At 32.9% G+C, this 14608-nt stretch overlaps 1 protein-coding gene across 2 annotated transcripts in view; it reads right to left on the reverse strand.

Annotated features, from left to right (window-relative positions):
• Positions 1 to 14608, reverse strand: part of FOXP2 (forkhead box P2) — a 721187-nt gene that overhangs the window by 651260 nt on the left and 55319 nt on the right. The window lies entirely within an intron of this gene.

A 14608-nucleotide genomic window follows, 5' to 3' on the forward strand; every position in this document is an offset into this window, starting at 1 on the left:
ATAAAAGCTCAATAATTAAAAATCAATAACTATAAGCCTAAATAATATCTTGACAATTAGTCTTCTGAGTGTAAACAGATGGGTTACAGAAATCCACAAAGGCTGGCACCTATCCTCTTCCAAGGCTCTTCTCATTGTCTTTCAGGACATAAACTCGGCCCTATCCTGTGAGGTTAAAAGAAATTAGACTCAGTAGTACCTTCTCCAAAAAGCAGTAAACAATGAAGAGGTCCCATTCCTTTAACAGACCATTATAACCTAGATCAGTAATTCTGGATGCTGATAAACATTTTCTACAAAAAATGACTCTACTGAACAGGGGGTACTTCTCAGTTATATACAACCTAAAAGATTATTTTTACTAATCAAAGCTTTATACAACATAAATTTTTTGAAAATTCTGAAGAACACTGAACAATTCTTTCCTTTTGAATGCATCCACACTTTCCTTCAATGGTTTCCTCAGCCAATATAAACTTGGGGTTCCCCTATGTACATAAATCTAGGAGGTTCCCCTATTTTCCTTCTAAACTCTAAGGCAGGCATCCCCTAAAATTTTTTTAATTCTTGTTTTAATAGTTATCATAGCTAAAAAGAACATTCATAAAGATATAAAGATTTAAACTGAATTTATCCTTTTCAAATACCATCGACCAATTATGCAAAAGTTTTACTGGAATTCAGATTGTCAAATTGTAACTTTCCATATTTCCTGATGCTGATGGAAAGGGCACAGAGAAAGAGATGATCCCTGCAAGTAAAATATCAGGTCCAAAAGATTTTCCAGAAGGAATTATAGTAGAAGAGATGGTAGGAGTACTGGCAGAAGCTGGCTTTCTGGTAATGAAGAACTGTATTCATTTTCTTTTAAGCAGCCTACATGGGGTTGGGAGAGCCCATGAAGTCAACAGGATAACTTACACTAAAAGTTTTTGAGGGGCAGCTAGGTGGCACAGTGGATAAAGCACCAGCCTTGGAGTCAGGAGTACCTGGGTTCAAATCCAGTCTAAAACACTTAATAATTGCCTAGCTGTGTGGCCTTGGGCAAGCCACTTAAACCCATTGCCTAGCAAAGACCTGAAAAAAAAACAAAAAAAAAGTTTTTGAGTAGTAGAACTACATAGTCAGACCTTTGCAATACAAAGCTTATTTTATGAAGTAATTGTAATATAGACTGGAGTGGGAGGGAGATTAACAACAGCATTAGTTGTCCAAGCTAGAAGTAACAAAGGCCCAAACTAGGCAGAAAAGTCACAGTGAGGATAAGAAAAAGACCAAATGCCATAGATATTATGGAGGCAAAAGCATCAGATGCAGACAATGAGGAAGAAGAAAGAGTTAAAGATGACTGTGAGGTTCAAAGCTACACAATGGTGGAGTGGTTAAGTGGAAACTACACTGGACTTGTAGTTAACAGAAACCTAGGTTTGAATCCCTGCTTTGACATTTCTTAGCTGTAATCTTAGGGAAGTTATATAAGCCTTTTTTTGAGTCTCAGATTCATTTGCAAAATACATCTGCAATACCTGTCTCATAGTATCGTTGTGATCAAAGTGCTTTCCAAGTCTTAGAATACAAGCCTATGAATTATTATCATGAAAAATGGAGAAGCTCAGAGGAGGCTCCAACTTAGAAGTAAAGATAATGCTAAGTTCTGTTCTGGATAAGGTAAGTTTAAGATGCCACTGGGAAATTTGAGATACTGCTGATATGGGACTAAACTTTAAGGGAAACAATGAAGAAAATTTAGGGTCACAGGTCCAGAAGTGATAAGTGAATCCATGCAAGTTGTTAAGATTACTGAGATAGTATTTAGAGAATAGTGCCAAGTGTTGACTCATGGAATTCCATACATGGGGGTGGGGGGGAGGACAATGAATTAGCAAAGAAGACCCAAAAGAGCTAGGCAGGAGGTAAACTAGGAGATAACAGTATTAGCAAAGACAATTAACTAATATGAATAATATTCTAACAGCACTCACAGACAATTGCTCACATATATTTGCCTATGTATTAATTTCTCTCTTCCGTTCCATTTTCCCCACATTGAAAAGTAAACTCACTTAGCAATGCTTCTCTTATCTTTTTATATCTACTACTTAATCCAGAGCCTAGCATAAAAGTTAGTACATTGTCACATAGTAGGCACTCAGTATATGTTTGCTGAATTTAATTGACTATAGTCAAGTCTATAAAATATCAACTAAATTTTTGTTACAGCATTCAGGGTCTGTATAGTGCTGGACACAAAAGATGCTCAGTAATTACGTGCTGATTGACTGCATGAGACAAGTGACAAAGTTTTAACACAATAATTCCCTACTTCTCTGAAGGTCAAGTGTATGGCAATGTCAACCATTTGAAATAAAACCTGAATTTAGAAGTAAGTGAAAGAGATCTCTGACCAGAAGAAAACAACTGGTAGGAACACCTTTACTCACTTTAGAGTTTTGGAGACACCCAGAAAATAATGTATAAAATGAGGCAGAAGACTGGAAACAACAAGGTACACTGTCAGCAGGGAGAAGTGACAGTTGATATTACAGGAAAAGGATTGAAGAACTATAACAGCCTGACAGGATGTGGCCTTTTTAGGGTAAGGTTAAACAGTATACACAATACCTCAATGGCCCCAAAGGGCATCACTAGTAAAATAAGTTGTATTTCTGGCAAGAATGAGTCTTCGGAAAAAAGTTAAATTATGTTTAACATTTCCTAACAAGGGGGAGGGGGGCAGTTTAATACATTTTAGAAATATTTGTATAAAAATCTTAAATGTTTTAAAAGTTTTTCCACTTAAATGAGCAAATATTAAAGGAAAAATTCACTTGGACAAAGTATATTGTTATCCAACAAAATTAAATAAATCAAAACTTTAGAACTGGAATACCAATCAGATATCAATAGTCTCATCTCCAATACTGTATGGATAAGAAACTGAGGCAAGGATATAGTTAAGTTCAGTTTTCTTAGGTATAAGTCAAAATTAAAACTCAGATGCCCTCATTTTCTTATTCCTAATAGCCAAGAAACAAAAAAAGGGAGATTTCAGATTTTATTTAAAAACATTACTCTGTTAAATTATGTGAATATGAACATCAATAGATGTGCAAATTTTTTAAATAGTGCTCTTATACCCAAAATATTTTGACTTCTTATTGGATAATAGGAATTAAAAATTATAACCTTTTCTTATTTTTCCAGAAAAATTTTCTATCCTCATAACAATGTTAAAATTTTAAAAAAATGTTTCAGTCATATTTTATTCCTAATCAATATTTTTGTCTATCATTTTGCCAGTAAATAGTTATATCTATTAACTATATTTGTATATTTATTAACCATATATGCCTAATATATATTGCCTATATTATTATGTTAATATATGACCAAACATTTAATAATACCTTAAATAAGACCAAATAATTACAAAAAAAAAGCAGTGGCTTTTTGAGAGTTCTTTTAATTCACTATAAGCGGAGGTTAATAAAACACCACAAAAATCTTTCATTCCTTCCTTCTCCATATTTTCGACTCTAAACAATTCTTTTACAAATTATTAAAGATATTCACTTGTGTTCACTCTGTCATTTGGTATATATCTAATTTTTAAAACCCTAATTACCTTTTAGAATACATAAATTATTTTTTTTTAGCTTTTGCAAGGAATTGGGGTTAAATGGCTTGCCCAAGGCCACACAGATAGATAATTATTAAGTGTCTGAGGCTGAATTTGAACTCCAGGGTGGGTGCTGAATTTGAACTCAGGTACTCCTGACTCCAGGGCCGGTGCACTTCCACTGTGCCAACTAGTCGCCCAGAATCCATAAAAAAATTAAGAAAATTAGATATAAATAAAAAAATATACAAACCTTAAAACTTCTAAGAATACCTTTTTCCCTTTAAGCTACAAGATGAAAACTCAACATTTAAACAGTTTATTGTTTTTTTTTATTTCTGCAATGACAAAAATTCTAGTAATATTACTAAAATATCAGCTGGTACAAGTCTAAGTCTAGAAAGGCTGATCCAGTACCATAATAACGTTTTTCACCACAAGGATGTATTTGACAAACATAATAAATTTGAATAATCATATAAATTTAGAGTAATACTTTCTGATACCCATTAGCCCTGAGGTAGCATTGAGTTGGAAAAAGAGAGGGGAGAAAGGAAGGGTGGTGGGGGAAGCAGCAGGCACAGATAAATTATAGTGCAAATCAGCTAAGGGAAGATGAACTTATCTGGTGCAAGATGTCAATAGCAATGTTTAACTGAGTTAATTTAAGGAAATTCTATTCTACCAACCCCTACACATGAAAGGGTGAACAAAATTACCATTTTGTTTTTTTTAATTCTCCTTTTTTCCTGCTATAGAAGCCTGTATTAAACACTAAATAAGTAAAGGTGTATAAATAATACTGGCAATTGTTTATATAGCACTCTTTGTTTTACAACAATTCCTGTATGGTATTAGTATATGTATCATTCCCAACTCACAGATGAAGACACTAATGGTCAGAAATTAATCATGGGCCCAAGGTTATCAGTTAGGAAAGGACAAAAAAAAGGTTCAAACCCAATTCTCCTAACCCTAGAAATCAATCTTTTTTTTTTTTATAACTGTAGCATGCTACCTCCTAAAAGACAAATTGGGAAAAACTTTCAGCTGCCTTTATGTGTGGTTTGTGTCAGCCTAGTTTGTTCAGGATGTGCTCCAGCCAATAGACTGCTGCTGAGTGTAAATACTGAAAATAGGTTACATTTCATTAATTCAACTAAAGTTTACAAAGGAATAGATTACTTTAGCAATGTCCTTCTTTTCCAAATATAAATGGCAAGAAGCTATACTAGGCATATTCACTATGTGGGAATCAAGACACTGTGGATCTTGAAGCACCCTAAGGACTCAAGCCAAGGGCAAATGGATCACCTCAATTGACAGAGCACATATTTTCCTCTGGCAGATGTTTGTCTCTGCCTATTAGCATCACCTCTACTTGGGTTGCGATTATGTAAATATAAAATAATCTTAATAAAAAAATAATAAAAGTCAGCTCATTTTTTTCAGGCAGGCTCTGGGAGGCTGAAGTAAAATAAAAAAAAATGCAACAACCAAACCTGGTCACATTTTATTATAATGCTACATTTTATTATAATGCTACTTCCACTTGGAAAAAGCCCAGAAAAGACTGGAGGCTTAAGTACATTGTGCTGGCACTTCAACCAGTAACTTGCTGTACAACCTTGGACAAGTTGCTTCATCTCCCTGTCTCAGTTTTCGTAACTTTTATTGCGAGATTACAAAATCAACATACCTCAAAAAGCTATTATGAAGAAAAATAAACAAAGAGTGCTTGTACCTTTGCAAATTGGAAGGGAAATTCTAAGTAACAGCAATATATACAAGTGACAATATGTGTACATAGTTTCAAATTTGCCTTCCTCCTTTCTGATAGTCAATACTTTTTGGTCAGGTACCACAAAAATGTGAGGCTCAAAAACTGGTGGTTTGTAAAAAGGAAGAACTGTAATTAGAGGCAAGAGAGCTGCATTCAAATCCAACCACTGATTAGTTTTTAAACACTCACACGTTATCTCATCTCAATTATGCTCAATTTGGAGAAGAAATGGAACACGATGAAGAAAACTTGACTGGGAATGAGAGGATCTGTTTATGGGTTTTGCCATCTTTGTGACTTTGAACAAGATTCAAGACCCAACCTTTCTGAACTGGAGTTTCCTTATTTATAAAGTGAGAGGATAGGACAACATCAAGGGTTTTTAACCAAGAATTCAAACCATGAACTTTTTTTAAAAAATGCAAATTTATACATATATTTCAAAATAATTGGATTCATTTGTAATCCCAAGCTTTTTACTTTATACACTTAAAAATGTTATTCCAAGAAGAGAGGGTTCCAGAATCTTCACCAAATAAGCAAATAATCAATGATACATAGATTGGGAACCTTTAAATCAGATAACTTCTAATAAAGACAGTTATAAATCTACCTAGCACAAAGGGTATTATGTAAACTTTAAAAATATTTTTTAATGGATTATTCAAATGAATTAGGAAAAAGGGTCTACATTCTCTCTGTCTTTCTTCCTCCATTCAAGCTACCTCCTCATATTTGCTATGTGTCCTTTAGCTGGAGGGTCACTAAGACTAACTTTTAAATCCCGAGTAAACCATTTTGGAGAGATTCACTTACTCTTCCTTTACTGAAAAAATAAACATCTTCAATAGGTTTTCTTTCTTTCAAGGACATTCTTTTTTTCATTTCAGTAGTTACATGAACAAACTTTACTAGCAAAGTCATATGCATTTTAAATACACTTCCAAATTCTGCATCCAGAAATAAACATAATTCAACTTTAAGGTAACACTTTTAAATAGCTAGTAATGAGATGTGCAATACCAACAAAAATAATAAATAACTGAACAAAGTTGGTACCACTACACAATTCATAAAGATGTTTATTGAAATTTCTATCCTCTTTGTATAATTCCAAAATGTCAACAAAGCATATTTACTTTTTTCATACTCACCATATATATCCAAAAGCGAAATGATAGTAACCAAATGTCTCAAAACTCTAATAGTATTACTTGAAGATTTTACTTTTACCCTCATTGTCTTTACTCTGCATTACTCAGAAGTTTCTACAGCATTGCTTACTGAGAGCCAGCTACCTCTAAGGAAAAATCTCTATTTCCTTACCTGTGAATAATAGATTCAATGCCAACTACCTCCTTCCTAAGGCAGAGAAATTGTCATAATAAACAAGGAAATGTATAAGAAGCACTGAAAGTGTTCAGTTAAAAAAAAATCACCAGGTAAATTTATGAGGGTTTTGTTATTGTTAATCTAAAGAACAAAACAATGAAGAGCCATTTTGGAAGAAAAGACTCAAAAAACCTCACATTTAATCAAGCAACTGTTCTAGCAAAATGAAGTTTTTAAAATTGCACATACTGAAACAGGTTCCTCAGCATTTTCAGAACACATTTTACTCCTAGTTTTTGTGTGTATATGTTTTTTAAAACTTATTTTTTTAAGCGGAAGCTCAGCACCATCTTTAAGGAATCACAGTACCTCCAATTCACAAAAGAATAATGCTAGCTCATTATTGTTGATGTTATTATGTTGGAAAATAGTGTCTAGTTAAAGATAATAGTCTCTAGCCTCTACTGTAGTAATAAAGATATAGCCAAATTAGACTACATGAATAATTCATTACAGTGGGTTTGATTTTGCTGTTATTTCTGGTGTTACTTTTAAATTGTAGGCTGTTCGAATGGCTAGCATAGATTCTTTTATCTCAATGTTCCCTTAGTTCTTGGAAGGCAACTGTGGGTCCCTTTTCTAGAGAAGGAAAACCAGACCCTCAAAAGGCTCCTGGGTTTTTTTTTTTTTCAGAAAGGAGTCAAATTTGTAATCTTTCAAGCTTCCAAAACACTAAAAAACTAACTTTTTCATATACAAACATAGAAGCTAGATTTTATGTACTGTACTATAAATACATTCCCCCCCCAAAAAAAAACTAAGTAAAACTCCACCAATAAAACTGAGAGAGAATTGCTGATGTTAAATCCATGAATGAATTCATTAGTTTAAGTTTGAAGGTTAACTATCAGACTATGCTGACAGTCTCTTCTTAGAACTGAGAAAAAACTTGAAAGTAAGATTTATAATACTAAGAACTGAAATGAAATAATTTTATTGTTGGTACTCAACTTGAAAACCTGAGGTATTAAATGATTTGGCTAAGGTCACAGAGGTATCAGATAGGGATTTGAACCAGAAACTAGGACTTCAAATCCACTAATACTCTAAAGAAGGGTTTTGAGAAGATGTGGCAACAGAAGCAACATGCAAAATGACTGATCTACCAGTGTCACACAGTTAAGTTGACAAACAGGGCTTCAGTCTGAGAATCAGGAAGACTCATCTTCCTGAGTTCAAATCCTCATTAGCTGGGCAACTCATTGTCTGCCTCAATTTTCTGATTTGTAAAATGAGCTGGGGATGGAAATGGCAAATCGTTAAAATGCTTCATAATCACAACGGTATTTGATTTCTTTAAAAATAACTGGATTGGGGCAGCTAGTTGGCACAGTGGATAGAGCACTGGCCTTGGAGTCAGGAGTACCCAAGTTCAAATCTGACCTCAGACACTTAATAATTACCTAGCGGTGTAGCCTTGGGCAAGCCACTTAATCCCATTGTCTTGAAAAATCTATATAAAAAAAATAACTGGATATTGGTATAAACACTGTTACCATTTTGCAAGTGAGAAACTAGACATAAAGACCAGGCTAAACATTCTCAAGAACACATAAAATAAAGATGTAAAAAACTAAAATTTTGAGGGTGTAGTCTAATATAGCAAAATTTCTTATGCCATTTAGGCTATTATACATTTATCATTGCAAACCTCATCTGAATTTATTTACTAATAAACTGCTTTTGCTGAATGACATATTATTTTACTTAATATGTTTTAAATCTCTATATTAAAAATACAATCCCCTGCCCTATAGTTTGTACTTTTTATATAACTGAAGTGTGAACGGAATCTGAGCAGAAAGTGCATAGATTCCAAAATTCTACCTCTTTATAAAAATAAAACAAAAAAAACACCATACAGCTCAAAGCACAGACGGAACAGCAAATAACACCTTTACTTTTTTCTTATACAATTCAACGTAATTTTCTCCTTTTTGGTGTTTAAAAAAATGTTTCAGTGTTAACTTGAAAAGGTTTTAAAAGGTTAGAAGCATTAGGTTATGATGAGAAGCAGAGTTAAAACTTTTTAAATTAGGCACAATTATCCTTCAACCATAAAATTTTCAAGCAGTAGAAAATTTCTTTTCTGAAACAGAAAGAAGCCACTCCAAAGACTGTATACAGCAGAATGAAGTAAAATTTACTTAATTTGGCAACATAAATAAACTTTATGATACTCAGACAATAAACAGGAAAAGATTATTTAGCCTGTGCTTTAAGCAGGATATATGACTAAAATTTATAATTTCATATAATCAATCATTAGAAGAGAATGGCTGTTTCCTAATTTTCATCAAAGATACCATCTATTTGTGTATAGGTCATTGTAATTAAAATTTATAAAGAAGATAAATGTGACATGTGGCCAGTATTTCCTTTGTCATACTGATATCAAATACCTGTGATTTGTTTTTGATTATTTGTTTCTTATTCTCCTCTCCCTGAGACAATTTATAAAATAATTCCTTAAAAAGGTGAAGATCCTTTCATACCAACATAGTACTCCTTTGCTATATGCTAGGTCTAATCTATCTTCATTCCATTTCCTGCTGTACAATTTCTGTTTCTATTCTATAAGGTCCAAATGTGGAAGTTCCACCCTCAATGATGAACAAAATAGTTGTAATCACATTTTTTTTTATTATTTGGTAATTAGCAAAAAGAGGAATTTTATTTTATAAGACAAGCTTATAAGACTTCTTTTATTATTATTACACTTTAATGACCAAAAAATGGAACATAAATAAAAAAGGATAACTTCAATCATATTTTAGAATGAATGGGAAATCACGTGAGGGTATTATATATGTGTTATGATACTTAGGCTATTATACTTTTTTTCATTGCAAACCTCATCTGAATTTATTTACTAATAAGCTGACGGACCTGAGGTTCTTAAATTGCTGCCCTTGAACTAAATATAAGCAAAGCATAACACTTCACTATATCTCACATTTCCTTTATTTTTCCATAATCACAAATAACTTTTCTGTCTTTCAAACTATGCTTCAATATTTTTTGAGTCCCATTATCATGTTCTTTACTCTGAGATAAAAAATGTCATACATTAGTACATATAATTGAAAAACTAATTTTAGATTTTCTAATTGATCAATATTATCATTTTAAATAGATTATTTAGGAGTTAACCAGCTAGAAATCTCAACCATTTTATTTATGAGCTAATATTAATTTATCAAAACAAATGAAGATAAAAATTACAGTAGTTCAACATTCAGAATTTGTTATAGTAGAAAATCAACTTGGTAAAGGAATATATGACAACTGTTTCTGAATGATGTAGCTATCAAGATATGAAAAAAATAAATCAAAAGGTATCAGTCCTCTTCTTTCATTCAACAAGGACCCATTGAAAACTTTTACTCAGGGCAGCTAAGAGTCACAGTGGTAGAGCATCAGCTGTGTATCAGGAGGACCTGAGTTCAAATTGGACCTCAAGCACTTAATAATTACCTAGCTATATGACCTTGGGCAAGCCACTTAATCCCACTGCCTTGTAAAAATCAAAAGAAAAAGAAAAAGAAAAGAAAAGAGGAAAAGAAAACCTTTACTCAACCAAAAATTGGTTTTTATTTTGTCTCTGTACCCTCAAAGTATGTAACAGTGCCATATACACACACACATACACATTTAATAATTACTCATTGGAATGGATACATCCAGATTTTTGCCAATAGCATTGTTAAGATAGGCAGTGCTTAAATTACAAATGCCCTATATTTTCAGGAGGTCAATACTAAAGTACTTGTATATGGGTTAATTGCTTATGGTACTACAAAAAGTTATTTGTATTATTCTTTCTTCTTTAATCAATCTCTCAGCAAACATTTATTAAGCATCTATTATGTGCCATATATTGTACTAAGACTGAACCAATGGTCTCTAATACAAAAACAAAGGGAAAGACTGTTTTCATGAACTTATTTTATTCCTTTTTTGGGTAATAAATAACATTAAAAAGTGGGAATATTTCTATAACTATTTTCTTCATAAAAATTAATGGATTCTTTACATTTGGTGTGTACACAAATAGAACAGAAATGGCCTTGGGGCAGATGAAGTGAGAATGAATTAGATCAAGCATACACCAAGGAAGTCTATTCTGGATACAGAAAAAATGATCGATTGGGGTATGGGAAGAAATGGAAAAAATGGAACTTTATATTCTATTAAAAATATTTATACTGCAAAAAATGAAAAATATTTATATTGTTCTCAAAAAAGAAATTAATCTTTATTATAAATTAATATAAGAATTGTCACCAGTGCCATCAGTCTGTCAGTATGTCAAACAATCATATGTCATGGTGTAAGAAGTATCCTATGGGAATAGTGGTAGTTTCAGAGGATAGAGGATTTGAAAGAGGTACCCTTCAATTCATTCATTTTCTTTTAGTTTACTGTAATGTAACTACAGCTTGCAGATTCCCAATTAGATTTACAGATTGTGCTATACAATTTTAACTTATTAACCCTCACAAAATGGACTAGCAGCTTAAAAAGATCCTTATAAAGAAACTAGAATTTGAAAATAATGCAATCACATACAAATAAGAAAAGGGTAGAGCAGTAAGAGAAGTGTTTCTCTTACTCTGAGCATAAATTCATCATCCACAACACAAGATTAAAATTTTGATGATCCAAACAAATAAAACAAGCAAAATTTAAAATAAAAAACTATCAAGCTCTGAAATATATCTTCCATCATTGAGAATATCAATAATGATGAGAAAGATGTTGATGGTGATGGTGATGATAATCTAGCATTTACATACACCTATGTGCTAAACACTTTACTGTTGATCTTCAACAACAATCCTGGTGGGAAGGCAATATTATTACTTCCATTGTACTATTGAAAAAACTAAGGCAGGCAAAGGTTAAGTGACTGGCCAATGTCACACAGTTAATAAAATGTCTGAGGTTAAATCTGTTCCTGACTCCATGCCTAGCATCTATCCACTGAACCACCTAACTTATAAAAACTCCTATTTCTACATACTAAAAAAAAAACTTGTTTAAAAATATTCCAAAGACTTTCAGTGGGCTTTGAATATTTGCTAAAAATATAAAAATGCAACATCATCGAAACAGTTCGCAAATTCAACAGATTGATACCAATAAAAAGATAAATATAAAAGCTGAATTTAAATGATAACTCACATAATTAGTGGATGGTATGGAAAAATTAATAGCGTAATTTTGTAAGTATAACCAAAAATGTATATTTTTTCTATGTGTATTTATTTTTGAAATACCTTTTTTACCTCTGACTGCATTCAAATAACAAAATACAATGAACTTTGAACTAGACATTTTAATGACTCGATCAAAAAGTGTTAAAGATTTTTAAAAACAAGGATGCATATTCAATCACACTGTTCTCATTTATATCACTGTTGTTACTAACAAAAAGGTTTTTTCCTGGTAATAAAAATATTTTAAATTGCCTATCTCATTTTATCACATAATTTGTGTATATCTTATAAATTTACATAATATATTGGTATGGATAATATATTATACTGTATCATGTTATATAATCTTTTCACATAAAGGCAGCTTGGCAAAAGGGTAAGAGAGACTAGAGTCAGGAAGATCAGACAGGGTTCAAGTTCTGCTTTTGATATCTATCCCTAAGTCAAAATCTCTTAATGCTCTAGGCAACTTTCTAAGATCAGTTGTAGAGAAAGGGCCAGCATTAGTAGCGGAAGGTTCCTCACCTGGAGTACTCCTTAGACCAATAAAGTCAGAGGTCCATTCCCTAGTCATAAGATAGAAGTAATATGATATATTACAGAGAAAAACAACATATTTTATTGATGGGGTACATGACCAAAAAGACAAAAATTCACTACCCATGATGTGCTAGCAGAGGAAAACAGAGAGCTGTCATAAATGATGACATTCATATTCTAGTCCAGAGGACCCATGATGCAATATTAACAACTAGCAATACATTACAGTGGTACTATATTTAACTGAATTCAGCAAGTATTTTTTGAGAACTTACTATGTTTCAGGCACTAGAGTAAATGCTGATCAGACCAAAATTGCAAAAAAATAAAAATACAGGATGATAGCATATATATATATATATATATATATATATATATATATATATGTATGTATGTGTGTATAGTATCTACTATGTATTTTGTTAAGTGGTAACTCATTCGATCCTTACAATAACTCTGAGCGGTAGGCATTAATTGTAATTTCATTTCACAGATGAAGATGATGAGGCAAAGGTTTTGTTAGGTTGGTAACAGTGAAACCAAAAAGTACCAAAATGAGAGGAGCAGGAAGGCCCTAAAAATAGATAAGCAGAGCTTTTTTTAAATATAAAATTTCATTTTTTTCTTTACTTAAAGAGTTGAGCTCTAAAGAGAGCTAGACAGGACCAGGTTTGTGAAGTATTTCTCCCATCTTCTTCCCTCCCATCTCCAACACTTATAATTATAAACATGGATGGTAATAATTTTTAGCTCCAAACAGTGGCAGCAGGCCAGCAGGTGAGGGGAATGAGAGATGACCCACTCCCTGAAGCTGTTATCACCCATGATAAGTATGCCTCTCTCTCTTTCTATGTATGGTTTGTTGGCAAAGAGTCAATCATTGCTGTCCATCTATCCCCGATGCAGTTTTGATCATTATTCATCTCCCATGGAGGGGAACATTGAGGGCTCAGCCGATGACTCCTTGTCTTTTCAAATCCCTCAATGGGGTGGGTATCTAGTCCCTTCCTCCTGTTTGCTACCTGTTGCCATTTGCCCCAATCTCACTGTGTAATGAAACATCCTTTGGTACACTGCATAACAAATCTACTTTGTGTGTATGAGCCTATGTATATTGATGGCTGATAGGTTATTATCTTTCTGATCTTTGGAATTTGGAATTCTGAGCAGGAGAGGGACCAATAGCCAAGGACAGGATCTTGAGAAGGGTCAATCCCACTGGGCTGGTCAGATTTATCCCTGGAAGAAACTCTGCTTTTTATCTAGCCTTAGGATCATTGTGAGGTTTTTGTTTATTGTTATTGTTGCTCCCCCATTTAGAAGTAATTTGTGTATTTCTAGCTTGATGTATCAAACAAAAAAGAAAACAAGTAAAAATGCCTGTTATTTGATAAACTTTCTTCAACTTCTAGATGTTCTTTTTTGAGGTTCAGAGAGAAAAATAGCATTTTTCCCAAAAGTACTTTCTGTCACTATGACAGTTGCAAATAAAGTTTGAAAATGTTTTCCACTTTAAAAAAAGCTAAATTTTAAGAGGCAAATGTACTAGAGATGGAGAACATTCTAGGTATCAAACTTAAGGATGTTATGAGGCATGAAAGCATGAAATGGCAATCTCTAAAAAAAAGCTTTATATAACCAGTGAACATCACGAGGAAAGGTTATAGGTTGGTTAAAGGGTCTAAAGAGAAAAGTAAGGTAATTTAGTAGACCCTCTTAGTAGTCTTCTACCCATCACCCCAAGTTTGGCACTCCAAAGTCCTATTTCCCTTTCCCTCTTCTAATCATATACTCCTTCGAGAATTTCTCATTTTCTTCATAGCTCAATTCATGTATCATCTCATAGAGAACTTTACTAATCCCCTCACTTGTCAAGTTTTTCCCCAACTTTATATTAACATGTTATATTCCCTCCAACCCCAAGAGAAACTAAGATCCTTGAAGACACACTTATTTTTCTTTATCTATGTATCCTGAGCACCTAATTTGAATTTAGTAAGTTCTTTTGAACTGGACCAGATTGGAAGCATTCTGTGGTAAAAAGAACATTGA

Source organism: Macrotis lagotis, chromosome 7, assembly GCF_037893015.1.
Source record: "Macrotis lagotis isolate mMagLag1 chromosome 7, bilby.v1.9.chrom.fasta, whole genome shotgun sequence".
Classification (NCBI taxonomy): domain Eukaryota; kingdom Metazoa; phylum Chordata; class Mammalia; order Peramelemorphia; family Peramelidae; genus Macrotis; species Macrotis lagotis.